Source organism: Meriones unguiculatus, chromosome 7 (genome assembly GCF_030254825.1).
Source record: "Meriones unguiculatus strain TT.TT164.6M chromosome 7, Bangor_MerUng_6.1, whole genome shotgun sequence".
Lineage (NCBI taxonomy): Eukaryota > Metazoa > Chordata > Mammalia > Rodentia > Muridae > Meriones > Meriones unguiculatus.
The window spans coordinates 92,354,660-92,382,511 of NC_083355.1; the positions used below are offsets into that span (position 1 = coordinate 92,354,660).

At 47.1% G+C, this 27,852-nt stretch overlaps 1 long non-coding RNA gene across 2 annotated transcripts; it reads left to right on the plus strand.

Moving 5' to 3' along the window:
• Window positions 1-9,137: 9,137 nt before the first annotated feature.
• Window positions 9,138-16,980, plus strand: LOC110546941 (uncharacterized). 2 transcript variants are annotated; one of them, XR_009593037.1, is made up of 5 exons: window positions 9,138-9,305; window positions 9,403-9,472; window positions 14,032-14,502; window positions 15,087-15,209; window positions 16,270-16,980. It is a non-coding gene; the product is annotated as an uncharacterized LOC110546941 (long non-coding RNA). The 2 variants fall into 2 exon arrangements; XR_009593036.1 differs by having other exon boundaries at window positions 14,032-15,209.
• The last annotated feature ends 10,872 nt before the right edge of the window (window positions 16,981-27,852 follow it).

The window sequence follows — 27,852 nt, forward strand, 5'->3', positions numbered from 1 at the left end:
TTGCCCTCAGAGGTACTCTGTGAGAACAGAACCATAGTGACAGTATCCCAGGATACTGGCTATGAGAAGGGTTGGGCATATAATTGGCATTTGGAGGAAATTTTCAAAATTTTCAAACAGTTCCTTTTTAGAAAAGCTCCTGAATCTTGACAGCCACCCTGCTTTGACAGAGAGGTGGGGGAAAAGAGCAGTCTATGTGATTGGGAGCCATTCAGGGGAAGACGGAAGAGGACTGTTATCCCAGCCGACGACCCTGTGACAGCTGCAATGGCTGGACTAGCTCCCCTTGAATGAGATGACGCTGGGCCACTTAGGGGAAAGAGAGACGATCCCGCAGATGACCACAAGGCCGAGAGAGGGCTTGGGACACACGGAGGGTGGGTATTAGAAGGATTACGTGTTTTAGGCCGTGTTGCCATCACCCAGAAAGGCATGCGCTTTAACTGCCAAGAAACTAATAATGAATTGGCACACCATCCAGGGATGAGAACAAGTTAAAACAATAAATCCTTTGCTCAACCTGGGTGCTATTTCAAAATCAGCAGTACACTGGCTTTGCAGGGCACGGGGGAAGAAAGCCAGCACAGGGGCCTGTTTTCTTATTTCATGATTTTTTTTTTTTTTTTTAATTTGTGAGTTTATTTTGGTTTTTAAGGACAGAGTCTCAAAGAGTTGACTTTGAACGTGCTATGTATTCAACACTGGCCTTGAACTCCTGATCTTCCTACCTCAGACCCCCAACTTCTGGGATTCTTAAGATATGTGCTCCTACACTGGGCAATCTGATTTGGATTTTTTTTTTTTCTTTTAAAACAGGGTCTTTCTATGTAGCCTCAGCTGGCTTAGAAGTTGCTTTGTAGACCAGGCTATCTCAGACTCACAAAATCTGCTTGCCTCTGCTTCCAAAGTGCTGGGATGCAAGGTGTGAACTAACACACCTTGCTATTTTATCCTTACAAACAAACAAACAAACAAACAAACAAAAACAAAACAAAACAAACAAACAAAAACAAAACAAAACAAACAAACAAAAACAAAACAAAACAAAACAAAACAAACAAACAAACAAAATGCCGTCGAATAACCGGGCTCCTTACAGGAAGGAAGCTTGTTTGCAGCCTGCCAGTCCTTTTGTGTGTTTTACACCTGTCACCTCAGACAAGCCTCACAGCTTCACTACCTAACCCTGTACTAGGTGAGCATCCCCATTTCACTGGTGGGCAAATGAAGCCCCTGCAAGGTTAAGTAGCATGCTGAAGGCCACAGAGTTGGTGAACAGCAGAGTTAGGGTTTGAATGAAGGCAGTTGGGTTCCAGATCCCAACGGTAACCACCGTTCTAGACTGCCTTTGTAGTAGCCAATAAGCATTCAAACAAACAAACAAATAAACAAACACACAAACAGACAGACAAACCACCTGACTCTGGTGATATGCAGGGTGTGGGTTCAACCCCGGTGAGGCAGGATGAGAGCAGCTGTGTGGAAATCCTGTGCGGACGTCAGTATGACATCACTGAGGACGAACGCTTATGAATCCAGGTCAGTTGTGTCATCCTCAGGGCTCGGCCTCTCCACACTTGGAATGAGTCTCACTTCTGGAGGCCCTCCCCTGAAGCCTTCAACAAGTGCTCCGTGTATGCGTTCGCTCAGTAAGCGCTCCTTGAGCTCTTAGTCTGAGCCAGACAAGCCCTACTAGGCTCCGGAAATAAAAATGGGCCTGATACATAGCTCAGCACTACCCCAAGGCCGATGTCACCCATTGTCCGTTCATCTTTTGAGGACTGCTATCATTTTTTTAGAAGTCTTGATGGCTTCTAGTGAGCTGTCATCTCTGCAAGCCACCTGAGCCCACAAATGTTTATCAGACGAGAGCTTGAGGGTTTTTTGTTGTTGTTGTTGTTTCCAGTGAGTGGGGTGAAGTGGAGGTACTGAGACCAGGTGGCATGTAGCCCGAAGCAACCTTGAACTTGCTATATGTAGCTAAGGCTAGCCTGGAACTCCTGGTCTTCCCCTCTCCACCTCCTCGACGTGTACCATTTCGCCAGGCAAGAGCCTGACTGTCTTATCTAGAAAGTGATGTGCAGTGATGTCAAAGATGATGGTCAGATGAGAGATAGCGATGAAGAGAATGTGTAACACCAGCCCACGGTGGTTTAGTTAAGTATGCATAAACGGGCATCTGTGGCTAAGCGTCTAACCAGCTGCTGTAGCCCAGTGACTGGCAATCTGGGCTGTGAAGTCAGACTGTTTTGATTCTGTGAGTGTCGCAACTTGACCCTTTCTACGCCGTACATTGTGTCTGTGCAGATCTTGAACAGTCCATGCAAGCCACGGCAAAGCCTCAGTGAGAAAATATACATCCTTAGGATGGTGTTGGAACACAGTAAGCGTAAGCGCCCTCTATAAATTTACGAGCCATATTTTTTTATTTTTGCAGAAGTGGTAATTTTTAAAACAACATTATTAGTAACCATAGTTACTTTATGTGGCTTGAAGGGAAAAGGAAGAGGACTTTACCTTTTCCATTTGTATGATTGGATAGTTTTATTATTGCAATTAAAAAAAGGAATGAATTTTATGGTTAGAAAAGAAAGAAAAAGACAACATACATGTCTTTTTGCTCTAGAGGTCTTGGCTGAAATTAAATAGGTCATCTGAGAGGCCGTAAGTGTGTCCTGGCCATCTGTTTCCACCTAGATGTGCTTCACAGGGTGGCTTCAGGTAGGAGACTTGTAAAGGGTCCAACTAGTTTTTCTAAGAGGTACCTCATCGAATTGAATAGTCCAGGGCAGGCTGAATCAAGGAGATCCAGGGCCGGTGCTTATCTCTCAGCAGGTCCCCCTGGCAAGCTGGCGGGACTCTCAGCCTCCTCCTGTTTGGTGAGGACAGCAGCTGTAGGGCTCGATGCTCCTCCTTTAAGGCTAGTGTAAGAACAGCACCACCCTCTCTCTTAGCACTCTGGGCTTCACGAGGGTCATGTGCCCATATCTGAACCAATCACTGTGGTTGGAAAACTGAGCAAGGATCTGATTGGCCATACCTCTGTTATACATCTGCTGAGGAGGGGATCCATAGAGTCACCTTGACGTATGTAGAGACTAAGGGGAAATGGGTGATTCCCTGAAAGAGAAGTGGAGTCCAGTTGCAGAGGAAGAATGAATGAGTCCTGAGTGGCAAAGCAAGAGGTCTAATACAGCCAAATATGGTGGTAAATACCCATAATCCTAGCACCCAGGAGGATGGAGAGTTCAAGGTTAGCCTGGGCTACAGTAGCAAGACTGTTATCCACAAAACCAAATGAGTCTCTGGAGGGACGGCTCAGTGGGTAAGAGCACTTGTTCTTGCAGAAGACCTAGGTTCGATTCCCAGCACCAACATCACATGGAGGTCCACAGTGATCTGGAACTCCACTTCCAGGGGATTCAGAACCCTATTGTGACATCTGTGGACACCAGGCACACATGTGCAATGTGTGTGTGTGTGTGTGTGTGTGTGTGTGTGTGTGTACATGTAGGCTAACTACTCAGACACATAAAATAAAAGAATCTAAAAAAAAAAAAAAGTAAATAACCAAACAAGGGCCAGTAATATGGCTCAGCAAGTAAAGATGCCTGTCACTGTCACCAAGTCTGGCTTCCTGAGCTTACTCCCCAGGACCCACATAGTGTAAGGAGAGAATGATCTACTGTATAACACAAACACACACACACACACACACACACTAAATAAATAAAAAGAAATGACATAGTTTTCCTTATGCTCCAGTTAGGAAAACATGTTCACAGTTGGCTTTAGGGTAGCAGACCAATGACTTGGAACCAGGGGGGTCACATGGGAAAGGATAGTTCAAAATGAAGGCTGGAGTATACAGACTCGGGGTGCCAAGGGCCTACCTATGTCCTGGGGAACAGCGGCTGTGTGTCTGCCTTTCACTCACACAAGACAAAAGCCTGAAATCTCAAACACTCCTGAGTTCAGGCAGATAACACAAAGGAACACAGCAGATTCCTGCGCCAGGCCTGCACGCATGACTGCGAGGCAGCTGTTTTTCCCTCACAAAGGCCCTGAATCCAGACTCCAAGTGTTGGTATGCGTGTGCATACAGTCTCTGTTTTTAAATGCCGAATGATTTTAAAACACACGACATGAGCCAAAACAAACACACGTACCAATGGGTCAGAATCTGCTGTGTTACCCTCTTCCCTCCAGAAGGTGACATCTGAAAGAACCATATTGACACAGAGCAAATGGAAAGCCCTTCTCCTTTTTATAGAGTTTCAAATCTGTGCCCCAGGCAACAATTGCCCAGTGATAGCCCTCCTGCCCAAAGTTCAGTCCTTTCATCTCCACTATCTAATTCAAATCTGAAAAACACTGAGTGGGCCATGAAAGGCAAGGAACATTACGATGAGAACTGTACTTTCATTTCCTGCCGGGGGTGTGGTTAAATTCACAACTTTGGTGTGACTCTAACCGTCGGAGGGTTTTACATTCAATTTCCTGTTTCCTTTTCTTAATAAAGAAAGGAAAAGCAGGCCCCCGCAGCAACTGTACTTAGAGTTCCATAGGAAGACACCACGGGGGTTCCGAGTTGGCCACAAGCAAATACAAAACAAAACCTGAAACCCAGCAAATAGCAATCCACAGAAGACCGAGGTCACAGTGTGGCCTGTCATTGTTTTCATCCGCTCAGGCAGCAATTTTCCACACTACCCCCATTAGACTTGTGGCCATCTCCTCTCTGCTTCTGAGTGGCTGGAACCGTTTCTCACGTAAGTTTAGAATGTGCTGATGGCGACAACGGTAGTTGCGGTAGCTCTCCTGTTCCAGGGACTGCCTAGAATTCTAGCATAACTCCTCCAAGAGGTGCTTCTGTTTTATGCATGAAGGGACAGAGGCATGGAGGTGCTATGATAATTTGCCCAACTGTCCTAGCTAGCATTAGTTGTCAACCTCACACAGCCCAAAGCCCAACTCTTACAGAAGAGCCTCAGCTGAGGAATTGGCTAAATGGAGTTGGCCTGTGGGCACATCTGAAGGGGATTGCTAGTTGACGCGAGAGGGTTCAGCTCACTGTGGGCAATACTGTTCCCCGTGCATGTGCCCCTGGACTGTATAATGAAACTAGCTGAGTACGATTCGGCCACCAGGCACTATTTCTCTTTGGTTCCTGCCTTCAGGCTCCTGCCTTGAGTTCCCTCAGTGATGGGCCCGAAGTGTTCGATGAAGGAAACCTTTTCCTCAACAAGCTGCTTGTTGCCAGAGTGTGTTAGAATAGCAACAGAAAGGAAACTAGCATGCCAGCCTCTTCTCACATTCGGTGTTGGCTGGGAATTGAGAGGTGGCTCAGAGGTTAAGAGCACTGGTTGATCGCTCACCCGTTGGGGAGGCATTACCAAAGTGGTTCCAAGCGAGGGCACCCGTGCTCAGAATGAAGCCTGCTTGCTGAAAACAACCTGTGTAGAGTCTACTTTTGGCACAGTTGTCTGGACTTCCCCTTCATTTATTCAGGTTCTTTTTATAAAAAATGTATTTATTTACTTCTGTTATGTGCATGGCTGTGCACCCGTGTATTCGTATGCATGCTTCATGCATGAAGTGCCCTCAGAGGCCAAAAGAGGGGGTCTGATCCCCCCGGAGCTGGAATTACAGCTGGTTCTGAGCTGCTCTGTATGAGTTCTGGGAATTGAACCTGAGTCCTCTGCAAGAGCAGCAAGTGCTCTTAACTGCTGAGCCATCTCTCCTGGCCTACTCAGACTCTTAATGAGCATCTACTATATGCATAATTCTAGGCTGAGTGAGGCTAGGGTAATACAGAGAGGGACAAGGAGCTGACCTTGAATCCCTGAGCTTATTGCTTAGTTAGAAGGCAATCTGTACAGTAAAGCACACAGTAAAAGATGCTGCCCAATAAGGACCAAGGTCAGTGGTCAAAAGTCCAGAGTGGCTTTGCTAGGCATTGTGGCACATAACTACAGTCCCAGAACTTTGGAGGTGGAAGCAAGAGGCCATCTTTAGCTACATGGTAAGTCTGAGGTCAGCATAAAGGCACTTGAGACCTTGCCTCAAAAGAATAATCACAATTTTTCAGAGGAGCAACGGACTGGCTATTCTGGGATGAAATGGTTGGAGTCGCAAAACAATGATATTGTGTGTGTGCACACACGTGGACGTGTGCAAATAGAGTGCAAATACTATCCAAGGTAGGTACCCAGCAGAAAAGGGGCAAATCCTAGCACAAAGAGGATGTAGAAAGTATATGGTATATGCTGTACAGCATAATTTGGCAAAGGAGCCCTTGGTTGCAGCAGCCACATGAGAAGTCAGCCTCTGCCCCTTCCTACCTAGGTGACCCTGGATCACTCATTTCACTTGTCCTAAGTCCTGGTTTCTCAACCCAGGAAGCGTGCAGAATCAACCAAGTGATATAAAGTGGAGCCTGTCGTCCTTGGCAGCTGCGGCTGTTGCCATGGTCTGTCTGTGGGGGTATCCCTGCAGCTAGCTGTTCCACAAGAACAGCGGAGAGATACATGTGACCGCACTGAAACCATAACGTAAGAGCCCAGAGGACTGGAAACTGAAGCCGTGAACTAAGAGCAGTGTGTCAGTCCCCAGAATCGGATAACACAAGCAAACCACAAACATGCCGCTTAGGTGTTTGAAGTTCTCCGGCGGGGCAGGACCCACTGTAGATTAATTCACACGATTAAATCAAACCACATTTTTTTCTTCTTCTTCTTCTTCTTCTTCTTCTTCTTCTTGTTCTTCTTTTTCTCATCAGAGTTCACAGGAAATCTACTCCTCTGTTCAGATTTGAGATAAAACAGCCTTTCCCCTTGGCTCTTCTTTGTGGCAGAAACTCGGCCATAAACTCCCTCACTTTCTATCCTAGGATGGATCATCATCAACTTATATTTAGTAGGCATTGCCCTTAGGTTACAAGCGACGGAAGTTAAATCTAAGAAAAGGAGGTGAGGATACCGAGGGGGAAGCCGAGGCATGTGGATTTTTAAAGGCTGTTTATTTTGTACTTGTAATCCCTTACCATGCTGTTGTTACCCAATAATTATTTTAGGTTTCATGACTTTCAACCTAACCTCTGTGCCTAACAGAGAGAATCTATCCCGAGGCGATGACATGGTTTCTCCGCAGCTGCTACGGATGGACAGCTTTGGCTGCCTCCCCAAACTGACATATTAAAATTTACCAGGAACACTGGCCAGCCTTTAGGGATTTCTCAAGACCCCATCACCTAATTGAATAGCTCTTCTGTCCAATTCTAAGAGTGCTTGTTGCTGGGTCTCTTTGGAAAGGACTAACTCAAGAGATGAAGGCATGTCATGGAATAGTAACTATGACCACAAGTCCAGTAGGTGACAGCTCATCTTAGCATAATCAAGAAAGAATCAAAGATGTAACAACCCATCACCGTGGTATTGATGCCCATTCTCTGTGGAGTGCTAGTCCCCCCTCACCTCTGTACCTATTAAGCCTAAAAAGTGAGTTGTTAGTGTTGTCAACTTGACAGAATCTAGAATCCTTCAGAAGCAGGAATCTGTGGAAGATTATCTTGATTGTGTTAATTCATGTAGGAAGAGTCATTTTAATTGTGGATGAGACCATTCCTTAGGCTTGGGGTCCCAGACTGAACCAAAAAAGAGAGAGCCAGCTGAACCCCTGCACTCATTCCCCTCTGCTTCTTGATTGTAGATGAAGTGTCAGTGCCCACAACTGGAGTTACAAGCAGCCATGAGATGTGATATGGCTCCCGGGTTCCCTGGAAGAGCAGCCACTATTCTTAACTGCTCAGCCATCCCTCCAACTCTCATTGTAGATGAAATTTGGTCGACCAGACGTCTTAAGCTCGCCCTGACTTCCCATCATGAAGGACTACAACCTTGAACTAGGACCCAAAAGAAACCATTCCTCCTTTCAGTTGCTTTTGTGAGAGGTGTTTGTTTTTAAAATCACAGTAGCAAGAAAGAGATTAAGATATACAGATCTTCTAACTTTATAAACAAGGCAACCAAGCACAAAGAGATGAAAATTTGGGAGATCAACTGTTTATGAACAATGGCAGAGCTAGGATTTGAACCCAGAAGGGAAATCTGACTTCAGTAGCAAACATGACAAAGATATATATGTTCTACCAAGAGGAACAGGGGGAGGGGAAGATTCTAAGATTAGAAATAGAAAGAAGTCCGAGGCAGGAGGATCTCTGTGAGTTCAAAGCCAGCCTGTCTCACACAGGAAGTTCCAGCATAGCCAGGGATATATAGTAAGACTTTGTCATGATGAGGGACAGGGAGGGATTGGGAGATAAAGAAAGGTGTCTTAAGGCCATTGTCTTTAGTCTTGAAAGGTGTTTTCCCAGTTATAGAACAGAATCCAAGCTCAGATGGACAATATGTCTAGACAGATGCCCAGAGATAAGATCATCTGCTTAATATACCAGCTCTCTGAATCCATCCTTTTTTGTTCTGTTGGGTTAGCCAAGCTCCAGCCCATTCTGAGACTTACAGCAGACCATGGCGTTACTGGAGCATTCTCTAACCCATGAACTTACAAAGCGGCCACTGGGAGTTTGGTTGCCTATCAGATGGCATTCTGGAGGCATGGGTCCCAAGGATGCCCAGTCAACTGGACTTCAAGGCCTTGAATCCTCAAGTCAGTATGGAAATGTTGGCAGACTCTCTTGGTTCCACATCGTCTTCCCTGACTCTGAGAGAAGTTGAATATACTCCAGGAAGTCAAAGTGAGTTTGGACCTCACCCTTGCTTATGTTGACTTGGGGAGGTTATATTCTCTGTCTCTATTTCTTCCCCAGTCAAAGGGGGAGGGATTACGATCAAACATGCCTCATAGATTATTTAAGAATTGTGTCTTCAAGTCTACATCAGCCACCAAGGACTCCAAGGGGTCAATTAATGTGGGTGATTTAATTATCTAGCCCTTGTCTCTCTTTGAGAAGATTCTAACTGTCTAAAGCCCACAATACATGTTATCACATCCGGGTAGGGAGTGGCCTCAGGAACAAAGCCTGTAACCTTGCCACACCACTCTTGGAAAGGAAATGGTTTCATCACCCGGCTGTCTAAGTCACAACCACTTTCTTCAGGGAAGGGCTCTCTACAGTCTCGCCAGCTCAACATGCTGAGTTACACCAGGCAACACCAACCTGGCTCTGCCAGTCCCTAGCGTGTCAAGGCATCCCTGAGAGTTACACACCTACGTCTTGGGCAGAATGCTCATTCATGACAGGCCTAAGTGACACTGTGTTGGCCCTGTTCCCATCTGTGACACGGGTGAGAAGCTCGTTTGATCTGATGGCCTTCTGAAGGTCCTTTTGTCCACTTGATGACCATGACTGTCACCTTCAACTATGAAATCCTTGCATTCCAGAAAGACTACTCCAAGGTTCACAGCAAGAAGGTTCTTTCCTAAATTGACCTAGGAGCCTGAGAAATCAATTGTGAGTATGACAGAATGGGGAAGTAACGATGGTATCTGTGTTGGATACCCTAACACAATATGGCCCTGCAGGAACACCAATGGTAAGCTATGGATCCTGGGACCAGACACCCCTCCCTCCAGGCCTGCTGTAGTCGCAGAGAAGCTGTGCCATATTTGGCAATTTCCTTGACTTCTCTGTCCCTGTTTCTCATCTGTACAATGTGACAATGATAACACTGTTCACCTACTCACCTCTTTAGGTTGTTTTGGGGTGTCAACAGATTTTTGTAGAAATGTTTAGAACCCTTCCCGGTTAGTTGGGAATAGTGATCTATGTTGGGAAGATGGGATTGGGACGCAGGGGCAGGAACGTCAAGACTTCAACATCTTTGGCTACACAGTCAGTTTGAGGCCAGCCTGGGCTAGAAACCCTGCCTTTAAAATCCAAAGCCTACACACAGACAGATAGCAACAGCAACAAACAAAAGAGCAGTGCCTAGAATATGGTGGTATAAGTACTTGCTGTTGTTTCCCCATAAGCTTGAGATTTTCATTCTAGACACAGTCTCTAATAAATAAGGAGGTAAATCCTCCGTCTGGTCGACGTTGAAGGTTGTTCTTTTTGAATGTTATTACCTTGTCTGAAAGAATATACGCAAAGCCCATGTTTCACCCTTGGGAGCAACAGTTAGGTTTTTATTTTATTTTACTTTAATGAAATTAATTAAAATTTTTATTTTGTTTTTTGTTGGGACAGTGTCTCAGGTAGCCCAGGCTGGTTTTGAACTTGTGGTGATCCGTCTGCCTCAGGTTCCTTCCAATTGCTGTGATTACAAGTATGTCACTTTGTAGGGGTTTTGTTGTTGTTGTTGTTATTTTAGAAGCAAGAACTAAGGTTCCCCTGGGTAATAATATAGGATAATCTAACCCAAATGAATTTGACCACCCATTCCCTAATCCGGATGTCAGAGTGTCATGAATCTGGTAGGTCTGCCCTTTGGCCTGAATCTGGGTGATGTTAGTAATACAGGAATAGGTGAAATGCCAGCCACGCCTAGCTAACCCAGAAAAAAGGAAATACTTCCCACACCTTGCCTTTGCACACCAGGGCCCCCAGGAAAGGCATCCCCAGCACCAGCGCCTGGACCTGCTTTAATGCCTGGGTGTGGCTCCAGGAAACACCCAGTACAAACTGGAGTGAACCTGCTGCCCTCCCCCTCCCCTGGCTGCCAAGTCAAACAGAACACTGGGAACACAAATAGAATCATCACAATAAACCGGTTGTTGGAGCCAGACACTGGACAACCCACTCCCCGGCACTGCCACCCCCATCACAGGTCCAGACATGAGAAGTACTCTGAGGGCTGAAGAAGGTGTGGCCCTTGGGCATTCCTGCCCAGCAAGAAACCCTGCAGCTTGTCTGTACTTACTGCCACCTACACGCCCTGCTCAAGGATCTGCTTGCCAAGGCGGGGAGGGAGAAGGGTCTCCTCTTCCTCCGAGCCCTGGATCACTAGGAGATGCCCTTCCCTCCAGACCCACTTGACAAACACAGCTTGTCAAGGAGAGAACTCCTCAAACACTAAAGGCATCTGAGGTTGGGAGGTATTCCTGCTGGACGTGCCTCTCTGCAGGGTTGGGCATAGGGAGAAGAAGGAGGGGCCTGTCCTAAATGACAGCTTCAGATAAATGAGAGTAGGGTGCTCTGGGTAGCTCTGAACTGGGGTGGTGCTCTCCCTGGCCTGGAGCACGTCAGACTCCTCGAACCGCCCAAGCCTTTCTGCTGTGTGCTCTGGGCCATGTCTCCCTCTGCCTTCTTGGCTCCTGAGCCAAGGCAGAAATGTAGGCAAGGGTAGATCCTCTGTCTTACTTCCTGATGTCAGCACTTTTCCAGATAGTCTAGTAAATCTCACAAACGATCTCCAACCCACCCCATCCCCACCCCCGTTTCATTTTAGTCAGTTTGGGGAATTGATTAGAGCTTTCCCATGGAAAGGAACACATAGAATGAATGATCCAGGAGGAAGGTTTCGGGGTCTTCCACTGCATGAGAATGGAGGACGGAGGATGGGCAATCGGTCTGAAAAACGAACATCTGGCTGGGGAGCCTGAGTCTTTGTAAATACTGCATCCTTGGCATGTCGCTTAACTTCGGTAAGCTCAGTTTCTTTAGTTGTCAAAATGGATAACAAAGTGTCTAGTTCTCAGGGGTGTTAGAAGGACAAAACAGACCGTAGGAGAATATTTTGTCCTATCCCATGAAGTCCCTTCCCTCCTGACTCTTTGTCATCGCCTTCCTAAGTCCTTGACTGGCACAGAGAATCATTCAGTGAAAGAAACTGTTATTCTAACGTAGCCATGTTTTTCTTGGGATGATAATAAGGATTGCAAGATGGGTTATTTTGTGGCCTGCAGGGGAATCTCATCAGCTCTCTCTGTCACACATGAAACAAAACACGAACACTTCATTTTCAAGCCCAGAGGGATTCAGTCTAATCTACCTACAAGCCAGGCCTTTCCACACACCTGAACTTGAGGTTCTGCCTTGCCTCCACCTTATGTTCTGGGTTGAATATTGGCAGGAATGTGGCAAATGCTGCTCCAGGAGGTCCCTGAAAATGGCAGAATGGGCGCTTGCTTCCTTGCCTAGGGTCAGTCCCATAAGAAACAGTTCCCACCTGGCTATATCTTAACTACAATCAGGGGGTTTAAGTTCAAGGACAGGTTTGTTCCATTTACCATACGCCTCTGTTTGGAACTGAATGACAGTTCCAAAATGCTGCCTGTTGTAACCTATTAAAGCAGAGGTTTTGTTTTGTTTTTGGTAGTTGTTGGGGATGGGTAGATAGGACAAGAGTTGGGGGAGCACTGGTTGATGAGTTAGACCTGGAGAGAGGCAATAGAGTAGGAAGTGGAGGGAGGGAGAGCTGTTTAGAGAAGGGTGTCAAGGAAGTGAGCAACAGGTGGGTCAGAGGAAGGAGCAAGGGAACGTCGAGAGGGAATGGATAGGATACCCTTTGTGGACAGGTGGTAAAGCGTCTATCGGCAAGCCAAGGAGGGCTATTGCGGAGTGACAGGAAACCTTGAGGTGCTGATTGGTCGAAGAAGGAAAATGGGATGAGCTTTGAGTTGGAGGAGTAATGGGAGGACACCAGGCCAATTCCAAACGCTGTGCACGTACGTCCATGAGCTCCTTCACTAGGTCTTCAGCCCCTAACGCACTCAGGCACACTCACCCGGCGACTTGCGTTTTCGTTGTTTTGAGTCTTGCTGTATTGCCAGGGCTCCTTGAACTGGAAATGGCCCCTGCTATGCTTGTGTGCTGGGATTAGCGGAGTGCATCCCATGCCCTACCATGACTGACATTCCAACAAGTAATTTCCCTTGTGACTCCCCACCCCCATAAGACACGGTTTAAATCCAGATTGTGACCATTTGGAGTCCTGGGTCCTTCAGTCATGTCTTATCACCCAGAACTTACATTCTGGTTAGGGTGGTTGCCTGAAGGTGGTGGTCTCAACCCTTCGCTAAGCTTGTTTCTTCTTGCTTCAGTCTCTCTGTAACTTTTTCCGGAGCCTGGCCAAGGAGGGGGGCAGGGGAGAGTAAGAGACCGCACAGAAAAATTTCTCATGTTTGGCCTGCTTGTCTTAAGCATTAAGACAGAATTAAGCTTCAGTTGTTGACCTAAAATTTTCAGGACTTTGTCTTGTTTGCAAATCACAGACTTCAGGAACTTTTGAATTTCCTCTCCCTTTGAGTGGGGTCATTTAGGCATCCCCTTCTGTCTATGGAATCAGAGCCTCAAGTTCTGCTCTATGGAAGACAAAATGTAAACTTTTCCTCTCCTGATTTTCCTTGATTCCAACAGTGAGTTCTCTAAGTGATTCGAGCCTCCTGGGCAAGGTAGTTTGGTTAGCGGCTGTTCTGTGGTCTACTGTCTGAGGAGAAGTGGTTAGGGAGGTCACCCAGACAATTTTGGCCCACCGAGGGTGGAGGGAGTGGTCTAGGTTCGGCCTCAGTCTGGAGTCCCAGGCTCACAGACAGCTCTTGGCTCAGGACCTGAGGCTGAGGCGTGCTGGGACAACGTAGGGGTGTCCTGGCTTTCCCAGGGCTGGGGAACCCTCGCTGGCTCGGGGGCGGCAGACACTGTTCCAGAATCTGTTCTGGCTCCACTGCCGCCTCAGCACTTTCTAATTACAGCTCCAAACAACAACAGCAGCCCCTGCAGTCATGACAACAGGCCCCGCCCACCAGGCCTCCCGCCCAGCTGGCAACACGTGACGGCGACGCTCCCTCCGCCCCTGGCGCAGAGGGAGGGCGGGGAGGCGAGGAGGGAGGGAGGGAGGGATGACGTTTGCTCTGTCGTCTCCATGGCTATAATGCATAGACGTCAACGCCGCCAGTGTTTGGTGTGTAACGTTCTTCGGTCTCCATAGGAACGTCAGGCGGCCCAACACTGGACCCCGGCAACAGGCTTCTGATTGGTCCGAGGCCTGCAGGGGCGGAGCTTCGGCTCCCGCCCGCTCGGCCAGGTTGCTGTTTTGGTTGTTGTCTCCCAGCTGTTTATTTCTGTAACAGATCTTGGAGGTTGCGGTCTGGCTCCGTCGCCAAGGATGAGATCCAGGAGAAAACGTGCTTAACGTGCAGCTCTGCTCCTCCTGATTACAGCCCCACAGACGACATCGCTCCACAGTCACACCAAGTCGCCTGTGGGAGTCTTGCTTCCATGCCCAGAGCCTGCTACATAGCTCAGTATTTTAGTGTCAGAACGTCGGCTCCCAACCCGCACCGCCGCTCGCCAACGCCATTACCTTCTCAGCCAAGTCCTAGAAATGGGTTGGCTTCCCAGTTAACGCTTCTCCTGCTCTCAAGAGCAGCCAGGGCCTCTCGTACCCGATTCCTGGATTCGGTGCTACCCCTGCAGGATCTGGCTCCATTCCCTCCGTCTGGTCCTAATTCTGTGCAATGACATCATTTACCCACATTCCCACCAAGATGCCCAGATTTCTTCTTGCCAGGCGCACATCCAAAAATCCCAAATGACCTTGGGTGGGTATTTCTGGCTAAGGACTCTCGGGGTTTTCTCTCTCCCGTGGAACCCTGAAGGCGGCAGTGAGGGTGGGAGGGAGTGATTAACATCTTGATTTCTCCAAATGAACGGCGAAAACCGAACTGAAGAGAGAGGTACACAGAGTCACTTTTCACGTATTAAAATGCCAGACTTTCTGACCAATGACCCTGCCATCCTGATGGAGTTAACCTTCGAAGGCTTAAATAGTATCTACAGAAACTTCTCTGCTTGTCTCCCTCAATTGAGGAGTGAAGCCAGGGCCCAAGGCCTTAGGGAAGCACACTAAAGAGCCAAAGGTCCCAGCTGTGTTAAAACTGGAAGCAGTTTTAACCTTACCCTGGATTCCCATCAGTGAAACCAAGTTAGCAGCTGTCTAGAGATAACAATCTCTCCTCAGGGCTTTCAGTCAAGTCCTGCTTTAAAAAAAAAAAAAAAAAAAAAAGCCTTAAAATCTTTAGTTCCTGTGTCTTATAGAATACACCTTTGCCAGCTCATGCACATACAAGTCTGGGGTGTTTCATAAAAGGTTTTGATGACCTGATAACATGTTTTCAAACCCCAGGGAAGGAGGCTGACACAACAGTTAAAAACAAGAAAGTAAAATGGCTGTCCTAAGTCTGGGATGATGGGAGATCCTCAGTCCTTGCTCTCAGCCCACCGCCTCCTTTCCCCTTTCTCTTCTCTGGTGAGTATCTTTGCTAATTTCCCTTGCCCCCTTCTTGGCCTGCCTTACAGCCTATAATTCCCTTCAGAGATGTGAGTGAAATTAAATGAAATTAGGAGCTTGCTTAATGCAAATAAGACCAAAGGGCACAACTCTTTATCATAATGAACTTCATTCTGATTAAGTCAGGAACTGCAAGCATTTACTGTTTACACAGTAAATGTATTAAAGTGCCGGGCAGGTCTGCCAGGAGGTTTATGAAAGTCTGATACAAGATCATTTTTTGACCATCGTACATTGCTTTCTAATGCTCTTGTTTCTTTCGACATTTCCAGGAATACAGAGCGTCTTGGTTTCTAAAAGACAAAATATCTGGGTTATGTTTATCGGTGAGCTATGTACACTGCATGTTGAAGATGACCTGAAGGAATGGAATTGGTGATAGGGTGTTCTCTGGGTTAGACGAGAAAGCGGGGAGGAGGGTGGCAGGGCACAGCCTCTAAGTGCCCAGATTTAACTCTAGTTCCGGCACCAGATTTATGACCCCATCCAAGGTCATTCATTATAATAAAGCTTCCATGTTTTAGTTCTCTTTTTGGTAGACGCAAACATGACATGGGCCATGGTATGCAGATCAAAGAGTCTTCACTTCAGGAAATCCTAAATTGATTACAATTTAATGGTATTATAAGGAGTATGTGTATGTGTGGGTGTGGGTGTGTGTGCTTGTGCACACACGCGAGTGCATGCAGATGCTGCAGAGGCCAAACTGGAGTCCTCTGCAAGAGGACTCTTAACTACTGAGCCATCTCTCCAATCCCCAGCTTTTTTTTTTTTCCTGATCCAATTCAACAAAAGGACCATGATGACCTTCCAAGTTGCTGACTTTCTTAAAACACAGGACAATTAATTTCCCCAGTGTATTTCCTGGTCTGTAGCACGGACTTGGACACTCCCTGTGCTTGCTTTGACTGAAAAGGGCTGTGTGGCTACAGTGATTCTTGGTTGGCACCGTGGAAGTACCAGCTGCTGGTTGTTATGATTGGGCACACTGTCCCAAAACATCTCTCTGTCCCACCAGGTTTCCAGAGCAGAGGTTTTGTCCAAGGCCAGGGTGTGTAGGAAGAGTGACCTGCTTGACCTAAAACACACATACACCTCGAACCTCTTTCACGTCCCAGCCAGGATGGAAGGCAATCCCTTCTGCTGTGCTTCTCACCTCTGTCTTTCCTCAGATGTAAAAGCGGATGCACTGCTGTCGGCTGGCTTAGCCCTCAGACCTGCTGAGTTCACAGCAGTAATCCTGAGAGGTGGTTGAAACCATAAAGCAGAATGATTTTCAAGTTTAAAAACCTTTTGTAAGGAGCCACGGGTGACACACGCCTGTAATCCCAACTCTTGGGGAGGCAGAGGCAGGTGGATCTCCGAGTTCAAGGCCAGCGTGGTCTACAAAGTGAGTTCCAGGACATCCAGGGCTACACAGAGAAACCCTGCCTCAAAAAACAAACAGACAAAGACAAAACAAAACAGGACTGTTAGACCAGACCAGCTGCCTGGAAGAAGCAGAAACCAGCTGATCTGTTTGGAAGATATTTATTTAGACCTGAGCCACTTGCAAAGGGCACTCTCCAACCTGCTGAGCTGCCTGGAGGCTGTGCGCTGTGCACCAGGTTGCAGGCTTTTTGTGAGCTGTCACCCATGCTGGGGTGGGCCTTGGTGATGCGGCTGTCCCTGAGTCATTGCTGCTCCTGGAAGTAACCTCTCACCTACTCCTCTAAGTAACCCCAATAAAACTCTTTGGTTCATTGGTCTTTGCTCTGTCACGGGCTCTCTATTTGGGGCGAGAAGGCAAGGGTTGCATCTCCCCCATAAAAAGTTTTGTCACACAACACAGGAACACAATACCGTGAATGATGACTTTGGGATCTTTCCTCTTCGGGGGCAGATTGATTTGCTTTCAGCGGGGCCAATCCTTGCTTGAGCTATTTCCCACCTAAACCGAAGGGTCTAACCCAGAGAGGTACAATTACTGGTTGCACTATGGGTGCTTCAGGCAGATCCGATGGTGTTAAACTGCAGGAACTGGAGGAGTTCCAAGCCTGTCTTCCACCCATCGTCCCAGGACAGAAAGGCAGATACTGGCAGAGCCAGTTTGACCAGCACCTTAAGAAAGCTCAGGCCATTTTTCCTGCTTCTAGTTTTCTTTCTTAGATGTGGAAGCATTTTACATGTTCTATGATTGCCTATGAACTCACTAAAACCAGAAAAAAACAAAAAACAAAAAACAAAAAAAAACCATTCCCTCCAACACACCCATCCAAGCAAGTGCACACACACACGCACACACACACACACACACACACACACACAGACTGCTTGTCTTGTCTAGCATATAAGAGGCCCTGGATTCAATCCCAGGCACCCTAAAACAAACAAGCTAAACCCTACAAAGATCGTTTCGTGGAGCTTATCTTTTTGATATTAGGCCGATTTCTTTGTAAATAAACAGGTATAATTATAAAAATGTGTTATTAAAGTATGGTTAAATGTATCTAGAAGACAAGGCTGTAATTTAATTCTCTGTAATGTAAGCATAATTAAGGCCCACAAGCCTGCATTTCCCTTCTCAAACTCTCCCTGGCAGGTACCTAGGGAAACAAATACACTTAGGTCGCCAGGACGCTTCTTGCACTGCAATAGGGAGAAGGAGAAAATATTTAGACCAACTATCCACTGTGGGTTTGACAATTATAACATAAGTATTTAAAAAAGAAAATGAGCCTAAGGAAAGGATGGTGATATACTCCTACACCACCGGGTCTCAGGAGGCGGAGGCAGAGTGATTGAGCTTGAGCCATAAAGGAGTTCACATTGATTTTGTCTCAACCAACAAAATAACTGAACCTATTAAGCAGCCCAAATAACACACTTGACAAAGCTCAAGGTGAATATTCAGTAATCTCCGTGAGCGTCCTCCTGGAATTCGTGATTCCGGAGCAGGCACTCAATGAGCCACAAGCTATGGATGGTGTTTACACTGATTCAAAAACTTTCTGAAATGTTCACTTTCATGACTCGTGGGTGTACGCCGTGTGTATGTGGGTGCCCAAGAAGGCCAGAAGAGGTTGGATTGCCTGGGGCTGGAGTCTCACCACCTAATGTGGGGGTTGGGAACCAAACTCTGGAAAAAGCAGCAAGCGCTCTTAACGGCTGCGCCGTCCCTCCAGCGCCTGGAAAATAGCTGGCTCTGAGCAGCTGTTAGGCGGTGGCTACTGTTTTAGGCTGGGGAGAGTCCGTGATGAGTAAAACACAAGAGAAGTGCCTGCCTTTCTGGAGGTGGGCAGTACACACCAAACACCACGTGCTCAGCAATTAATAGCTGCTACTAGAACCTGGCCCGTTGGAAGGTACATCAGTCCCCAAAAGCAATGATCAGCCCGGCCTGGTGATTCAGACCCATAATCTCATTTACTTGGAAGACTGAGGCAGGGGGACTCCAGCTTCATCCACGAGGTTACGGAGAGATTTCAAGACTAACCTGGGTAACTTAGTGAGACCCTGTCTCAAGATGAAAAGGAAACACGGGGCTCGCGGTGAATGTCTCTGTGGTAGGGCACTTGCCCAACTTGCAAAATGGCCCTGGGGTTCAAGCCAACATCCTAGACTCTGTAAAGGTGGTTTGGAGTTCGTGGAGCTCACGCTTTAGATTTTAGGCCTATCGCTTCTCAGATAAATCTGTATATTATTATAAATGGTGTGTGAGTGCAGTCAATGGAAAACCTAGGACAGAATGAGGAATTCTAAAAAGTTTCCTGACTCAGCCTGGGTACTCATGATACATGTGAGGATGACATTTTTTTTTTTTTAAGTTTGAGATCTAGACAAGGGATAGGGTGGACTGAGCAAAGCGAGAGGGGTGAGGAAGAGAACGTACCCACGACACTAACGACGCGTATTAATTCTTGACGTCTTTCCCCAGGCGTCCTCAAGGTTGGGGCTGCCCAAAGACAGAAAACGTTCTTCACAAACTAAGTATGCCCTTGCCCTGACTGACTTCAGGCCTCCTCAGCTCCTTTCGTAGAAACAGCTTCCCTCTTCCGGAATGGCTGACAGCAGACAGCTGCTGCCTCAGCTTCCCTGGCTCTCCACTGCCTGGAACCATCAGTACTAACTATGATAGAAATGACCTCTCTGGGAACCAAAGACGACTTCTTGTCCTTGCAGTAATGAAAGTCACCCCAGTGACCCCAGGGATGTGTCAGCATACATTTGCGGCTGGATTTAAATAATAAAGTGTGGTTTGTATAATCCTGTCTCAGGCCCGAGCTACCCTCTTCCCTCAGCACTCATCCCCTGGCCCTTTGCTACTGAATTTTCTCTCATCTCACTTTTAATGCTTTGCTTATGTCATTCCCATTAGCAAGCTTTCCTAGTCGGGTTCATATTCCAGCTATGAAATAGTTCACATACTTCAGTGAAGACATAATATTTACAGGAATTGAAGATGGGTGGATTTGATAGCGGCTTGTGGAAAAGCCTCCAGTGCAGTCAAAATAACAAAGAATTCAAGAAACAGATGCCTCCCAGTGATTTCCCAAGAAACCCCGCCCCTCAAGCTCCCCCCTCCCCCGCCACTGCCCGGCCCCATGCCAAAATACACTCAATCAAACCTTAAGTAAGAATTCAGGGGAGCCGTGCCTTGGATGAGAAAGCTTGGTTTGCTCAGTGTTCTGCTATTTTACAGCACAAATTCTAGGCTGAACTCTGTTTGTTGTCAATAGCTTTCCAACAAAGGGTGAAATGGAATGTGCCTGTTTTCACATTCCTGTAAAAAAAAAAAAAAAAGGAGCCCTGGAAGTCCTCAAGGCCTGAGGATGAGTGGCTGGCTTCATTCTTTTGAAGACCCACTCAGCTATGGAGAAAGAGCTCAGGGTGGCGTCTATAAGAAGGTTCTGGAGGGCTTGTGTTTGCATGAGAATGAAATAAAACCGTCTGTATCCTGTTTGAAGTGGAGGGGCAGCGAGGGAGGAAATGAAGCGAGGAAGGAGCTGGGAATTTTCCAAATTTGGTAGCACTGATCCAAAAAGTTGGCATTTAAGGTCTAGGAAAGGGAGAGTCATTCACCCAGACAGTAGGGGCGGGGATGTCCCTTTGCAGCTTGGCACGGTGGGGGTGAAATGGTTAGCATGTCTGTCTCCCTCCCTTCCTCTCTCCCTCTTGTCATCCCACCATCTCTCTCTCTCTCTTTCTCTCTCTCTCTCTTTCTCTCTCTCTCTCTCTTTCTTTCTTTTGACAGACTCTCTAAAGCCTTGACTGACCTCAGATCCACAGCAGTCCTTCTGCTCCGCGTCCTGAGCGCTGGTGTTGCAGGTTTGTATCACCTTACCTCTTGGTTCAGGCCATGTCACCTCCTTTTACCCTGCCCAAAATAGCAACGCAAATACAACGTAACCTATCCTTCTTCTTTTTTTTTTTTTTAATGTGTTTTTAAAACAATTTATTTAATTTTATTTTATGTGCATTGGTGTGAGTGTGTCAGAGCCCTTGGAACTGGAGTTACAGAGATTATGAGCTGCCATGTGGGTACTGGGAATTGAACTAGGCCCTTCGGAAGGGCAGCCATATCCTTAACCACTGAGCCGTCTCTCTAGCCTCATATCCTTCCATTTTTAATTAAACTCAGCATTTTAAACAACCTCCCTGATGCATGTATGCATGCGGGCGTGCAAGAGCGAGTGAGAGCAAAAGAGAATGAGAGAGAGAGAGAGAGAGAGAGAGGAAGCCAGAAAATGTTCTTGTGGAGTTGGTTCTCTTCTTCCACGCGGTAGGTCCCAGGGATGGAACTTGTGTGGCAAGTGCCTTCACCCACTGATCCATGTTATCAGCACCTTAGTGTTTTCTTTTATCCGATGTTTTTCTCTTGTTTATTCGTTATCAGGCAGTAAGCCTCATCTTAGGAAGCTTGCCTATATACTATGGATTCCAGTGATCTGCACATAGTAGGTGCTCACCGCAGGTGTTGCGTGAATGGGAAGAGCAGGGTGCTGGAGTCTGCACAATCTGGACGGAGGAGTAACTGCAGAGGCCCTCTCTCAGGACCTTCTGGCTCATATACAAGGAAATGATATTTTGAAGTATGTGAAAACCCCTTTCTTCCCTGGAGGGAATTCTGAAACCATTGGGAAATAGAAAGAAAAACACTCATCTGATAAAAATACAGTTAAATTATCTCAAACTAGATGTATGATACATATACCTCGGAGCTGCTCTTACCTAAACACACGTCTAAGACACTTAACGTGAAACCCTTTACCTTCTTCATATGGTCCTTTACGGTGTAAGTCATAAATGGGCTAGAAAGAGCTGGGCATATAGTTCCAGCACTTGGAGAGCCGACACAGGAGGATTGCCAGGAGTCGGAGACCACCTGAGGTTACATAGTAAGTAACAGGTTAGTCAGGCCTATGCAGTGAGACCCTGCCTTAAAACACCCACAAACACACAAACAAAAACACCAGAAAATAGAACAAAACAGGGAGACGGGGAGGAGAAAGAGGAAAAGAACTTGTCCCAAGAAACAGCTTAGAGCTGTGAGAATCATTAGCTCCCACGGCTCAGAGTTATCATTTGGCAAGCTGTTTCAGTGGGTGAAGAGGAGAATGTGGGGTGAACATCAACTTTGTTTTTTTTTTTTTTTTTGTTTGTTTGTTTGTTTTTGTTTTCCCCCTTTGGACATTTCACAAGCCTTCATTTCTCTCTTTTCCATGTTCTAAATTCAGACATCGGCTAGATGAGGTCTGGGTTCCAATGAGCTCAATGTCAAGTGCTTGCCGCAAACACAGGCATTTCCTATTTGCAGCAGAGTCCGGGCAAAGGCAAAGACTGCTCACCCACAGACAGTCTCCGTAAAGGTAACCCATGACTTATCCCAAGCCACCTGACGAGTCTGGACAGAGGGCTGGAAAGGCCATGCCTTCACGCTCCACGTGTGGGAGCCAGGCTGGAGCAGAGATCGTGCCCACCCCAAAGGGCTGATGTAGCGGCTGCACCCAGAGCCTCAGTGATACTAGGTATGAGTATGTGATAGCCAGTCTCTTTATTCTGGGCAGTTCAAACAAGTCAACGTGCCCTGGTCTCACCCCCTGTGTGTGTGTGTTCAGCCTCAGACAGACGGTTCCATGAGCCAGTAGCTGGAGCAGGGGTGAGGGCTATTTAAGAAACAAAAGCTTTGGATCCCTTATCCTGCGGTGTGGGGTGCTGTTCCTGGTACTGGAGAAGCAGCTCTCGCTCTCCCCTTCTCTGTGGAATGTGTGCAATCATCCTGGCATGATCCCAGCATACTGTAAAGTGTGTGTGTGTGTGTGTGTGTGTGTGTAAGGTCTTCATGGATGCTAGGTCTCACCGATCACCTGTGGGTGAGGTGACTATAGCTTTAAAATGAAAATACCTCAGATCTCCCTTTCTGTGTGCCAAATGCTAGAAACGCCAAGAGCACAGAGGTGATGGGTCTGTGGAGTTCTAAGAGCAAGTGTGTGCACACCGTGGGTTGATAAGTGAACTATACTGATCATGAAGACGCTAACCAGCTTTTCGGTTTTGATGAGGAGGGTTGTGGCAAGAGGTCATGCCCATTACAATTCTGTACTAATCCCAACATTTAACAGGCAGAGGCAGGAGGATCACCATGGGTTTGAGGCCAGTCTGAGCTACCCAGCAAAACCTTGTCTCAAAGAAACAAATAGTAGTTTCTTGTCCAAATAAGGAAATCCATGTTGTTTTCTTAGCCATAGGACTCATGAGCCTTCTGTTCAACATCCATTCATTCCACAAGCATTTACCGAATGCCTGCTTGTGTCAGAAAACTGGGCAACTGAGTGAAGGCTGATACACACTAACCCAGATAAGCTCGACAGTCTTGAGGAGCTTGGGGTCTATGTAGGGGAAAGACAATGAAAAGGTGCATGGACAAACAGCCCGTACTGGCACTGTAGCGATAAATGCTCAGGAAAAGGAAAACCAAGGGACGTGACAGAAAGTGACGGAAGGCTAGGAGCATCGGAGGAGGGACACTCTTGGAGAAGGTGACATTTGAGCAGATGTTGCTCGGAGGAAGAGTCGACAGGTCAGTATCTGGAAGGGAAAGGAGTGGTCCCGCAACAGAACCGACTCGGCACATTCAGGGAAGGAAAAGAGAAACATCATGGCTGGAGTAGAGGGAAAGCAAGCGGTACAAGCTGAAACCCGAAGGCTAGGCAAGGGCTGGATGGAGAAGATGCAGAGATTAGAGACGCCACGAAGGAGTGTTATTTTGCTTGTATGTTTGATTTTTTTAAAAGTCGAATTTTAAGCAGGGTGGGTGGGACAGCAGGTCTGTTCAGAGTCGTGATTTACTTCACAACCTTTAAATGAGGAAGTAGAAACTGCTGGTGGGTGATCTGTCTCCATCTGCCCTTGTCTTAACAGATGACTCCACATCCAGGTTAGCCCAGAGTCCAAAGGTAAAAAATTGTTCTGGTGTTGGGCCTTGAATCCATGGCCTTTTGCACCCTAGGCAAGTAAGGTCTCCTGCCTCTGGCCTTGAAGATGAAAAATTCTCTGGTGAGTCACTTTTAGTATTTCACCAGGGATCTCTAACTCTAACCCTGCAGATGAAACAAGAGCAAAGTAAAATCAGACTTCAGCTGGCAGCAAACCACAGCTGGAAGTTTTCTTACAGGACACCATCAAATACTAAGTTGAAAACTGTTGCCACATCTAAGCTCAAACTCTGACTTGCATTCCCATATCCAGGTTTGGATTTTTCCAGGTTGGGAAAGGAGGAGGATTTCTTTGGCACGGCAATGACCAGTGCTTCGTTCAGCCTTGGTTAAGATGACGGATAAGATGTCTCAGCGCCTTGAAGCACGTCATGCGCCAGCCCTTTCCAGCCACCCTCGCCCTGCCCGTAGTGATGGTGAGGTTTTCTCGTGGGGCGGGAGGCCTGCATTTGAGGTTTCTCGGGGTGTGTTGCTGTCCTATAGGTTTATCGACGCATGGGAGGCTCCTTTGGAATCCCAGCAGCCAAGCTGACCCGAGCCACAGAAGGTCAGCTCAGGACACTTGAGCAGCTGGCAGCCCGAAGAAGTCCTCCCTTGTGGTCTGATAGTGGGTACTTGTTCCCGAAGCGAGGCCCAGCACGGCAGACAGACGGGTGTGTGATTCTGCCGCTGGTGGTGAAGGGAATGGCAGGCTTGGGCTGAAGTGAGTTGATCTTCGGGACCCAGTTCCTCAGCTCCAGATGGATCGTGTTCTGGGATTACACAGCCTCCTTTAAGGACTCACGTTAGCAGCAGGACGGGGTTCCTACTGAGGCATCATCTCTTGTCAGAAAGCCAAGAGTTGTTCAGAATGAAAACAGAATCCTTCCCAAAGAGGCTAAATCATTCTCACTAATTAGTCGCGGTGGTGGCGAGTGCGTGGGGTGGTGCTAGTGGCAAATCTGTGCCTGCGCTTTTCTAAATAAGGACAACTTGGGCTTTGTTCACCAGCAGAGGCATAGGAGGAGTAGCCCTGATCCCCTACGACCCTGTGTTGGGCTCACGTTCATGTGAGTCTCACAGAGAGTGGGACACGGCTTGTTGGATCCAGACCTTCAGAACGGACACATTTGGAATGCTCGGAACAGTTACTGTCATGGTAGACAATGTGGTGTCTGTGGATGGGCGCTGCAGCCCTTCCCATGGCGTCACATAACGGACTGAGTCTGATCCTTTGATCTTTCGCCCTCCATGGACCACTGGCATGTTACACACAGGCCGCATCAGCCGAAGAGAGCTCAAACATGTTCCTATTTCCCCTTTTCCAGTTTCCGACTAGTCCTACCCACGAATGTAAGTCTCCTTCTCTCCTCTTCCCTTTCCCTTTTTGAGATAGGGGTCTCCTGCAATCCCATCTGGCCTTGAACTTAACTACGTAGCCCTGTCTCAAAAAAAAAAAAAAAAAAAAATTGGGGGGGGGAGCAGTGCATAAAAATGACCAAAGAAGTTGAAGAAATAGCTGTCCCAGAGTCACCCAAAGAGTTGGTTCTGATGTGCACATCTTCCTGCCTGCTGGTCTCGTGCTCCAGCCACAAACCTTCACCACCAGACCACACTTCCCTAAATAAATAGCTACTTCTGCCTGCCGGGGACGGGGCCTGTGCGGCAGCACTTACGTAGGCGGCGCGGACAGCAGCCTTTCACCTAGTGTTGCAACAACACAGGCTGAACGACGCACACAGAGCTTCAAAAAGTCACCGAACAGTCTCGGCCCTGCTCGGGTTTCCCTGTCCACCGGTCGCACCACAGAGCGAAACCAGAAAAGCCTGCACGAGAGGAGAAAAAAAAAAATCTGCTGAGAAAAAGGAATTTTCCTTCCTTCCTCCTTTTCTCCTCCCTCTCTTCCTTCCTTTCTTCCTTTTGCTCAAGATCGCCCCACATTCCCTGTGTAGCCAAGGGTGATACTGAACTTCTGAGCCTCCTTCAACCCACCACCTAAGGATAAACCTTTATTACAGGCTGCTTGCTACCATGTCCAGCTCCCCAGCTCCTTTTTTTGGTTTGGTTGTTTGTTTTTGTTTTGTTTTTATACGACAAGGCCGGTCTCACTTGGTAACTAAGGCTGGCCTGGAACTCCCTGTGTGGCCCAGATTCAAAGCAATCTTCCTTTCTCAGCCTGCTTGAGTGCTGGGATTGCAGGTGGCAGCCTCGATGCCCACACTGAATTTGTTTTGAATTTGGGTTAAAATCAGACTAGGGATTCTGGAGCCTTGTGACTTTCGATCTCCAGCGAGAGGAACTAAGCACACAGATAGTCCATTCACGGCCAAGGCTCTGGTGGTTCATGCTCAGACTTGTCCAGAGCGCGGAATCCCTACCCTACTGGGAATCAGCACCTGCACCTGTCTCAAAGCTGCTCTGACCTTTGCAAATGGCAAAGATAATTTCACAGGCAGGTACCGATTTGTCTTTATTTTTAGGCTACATTGTGTGAGCTCCATTAAAAAAAAAAAGCCTTATCTTTAATTGGCAGATCATTGTATAGAATCTGTGGGGAGCATTTTAACACCTGTATATATTTTGTAATGATCACAGCAGAGTAATTAGTGTCTTTACCATCTCAAATGTTTATAAATTTCTTTGTGCATAAAAGTATCTAAAAATCCTTTCTTCTTTTTATAGATATTTTGAAATACGTTACCACCCAGGTTTAGTGGCATACATAATCCTAGCACTTGGGAGGTGGAGGCAGGAGGTCAGGAGTTCAAGGTCATCCTCAGCTACACAGTGAATTCCAGCCAGTTTTTGAGGCTCTGTCTCCAAACAAGAAAGTGTGTGTGTGTGTGTGTGTGTGTGTGTGAGATCTATGTAATAGAAAACCACAACCTTTTCTTTCTGCCTAATCATATCTTTGTACTTAGCCAACTTTTCCTTCCTTCCAGCTGTTTTTTCCTGGTAGTCTTGTTTTCTTCTCTCTACTTCCAAGGGTTCCACATTCTGAGATTTCAAATGTAAGTGAGAGCATGTGGTGTTTGTCTTTTGGTGTCTGGCTTATTTCACCTAACACGACCTCTTGTAGGTTCCTCGATACTGTTGCAAATGACAGATTTTTTCCTATTTTTTTTAAGAGTGAAAACACTGTTTCACTGTACGTGCATACCATATTTTAAAATTGATTTCTCTGTTGATGGGTGCAGCTATTTCTATGGCCTGGCTACTGTGATGAATGCTGCCATAAACACCTGTGCCAACACACCTGGCATAATTTCTTTTTACTGCTTGCTATTAGGTTTTGTAGTGGTGGGATTAAACTCAGGGCCTTGCACATATCAGGCGTCACTGCGTCACTGAGCCACACCCCCAGCCTGCCCCACTTTTTCCTCCCTCCCTTCCTTTCTTTGTTCCTTCGTTCCTTCCTTTCTTTCTTTCTTCCTTCCTTTTTCAAAGACAGGGTTTCTCTGTGTAGCATTGACTGTCCTTTGCAGACCAGGCTGGCCTTGATCACAGACATCTGCTTGCCTCTGCCTCCCTGAGTGCTGGAGTGACCACTGGTTCTTAGTGGGGGGGAGATAGAAGGGTCTGAGGTCTTGAACCCTTATACCCTTCTCAAGCCTGGCCTTACCCAGAGAGCAGATGATCTAGACCTCACCTGGGGATTGTGGTCACTCTGAGTTCTGACTCCAAACCCTCTCTGTGCCCCTTACTATTCCATTCTTCAATCTGTCAAACCACTTGCGACAGCCCCATAGTTCTCTATTGAGTAACTTCCCTAGCTTCCCCAGAAGCGTGGCTCTACGTGAAGGTAAGGACAGGTCCACCCCATTCACTGCAGGAAGTGTCAGCCTCTACCCTACCTGAGTCCTTTCATAGTTCTTTGTTAAGTAAACGAGAGAAGATATTAACACATGGTCTGTCCTTTTAAGTTTTATTATTTTATGTGTATAGTGTTTTGTCTGCATGTATGTCTGTGCAAAGTATGTGTGCTTGATGCCCAGGGAGGCCAGACAAGGACATTGGATCCCTTGGAACTGGAGTTACAGGCTGTTAGGTTGCCATGTGCTCAAGAGAGTTGAACCTCGGTCCTCTGGAAAAGCAGCCAGTGCTCTTAAACACTCAGCCACCTCTCTAGTCTCTGGCTTGTCCTTTTC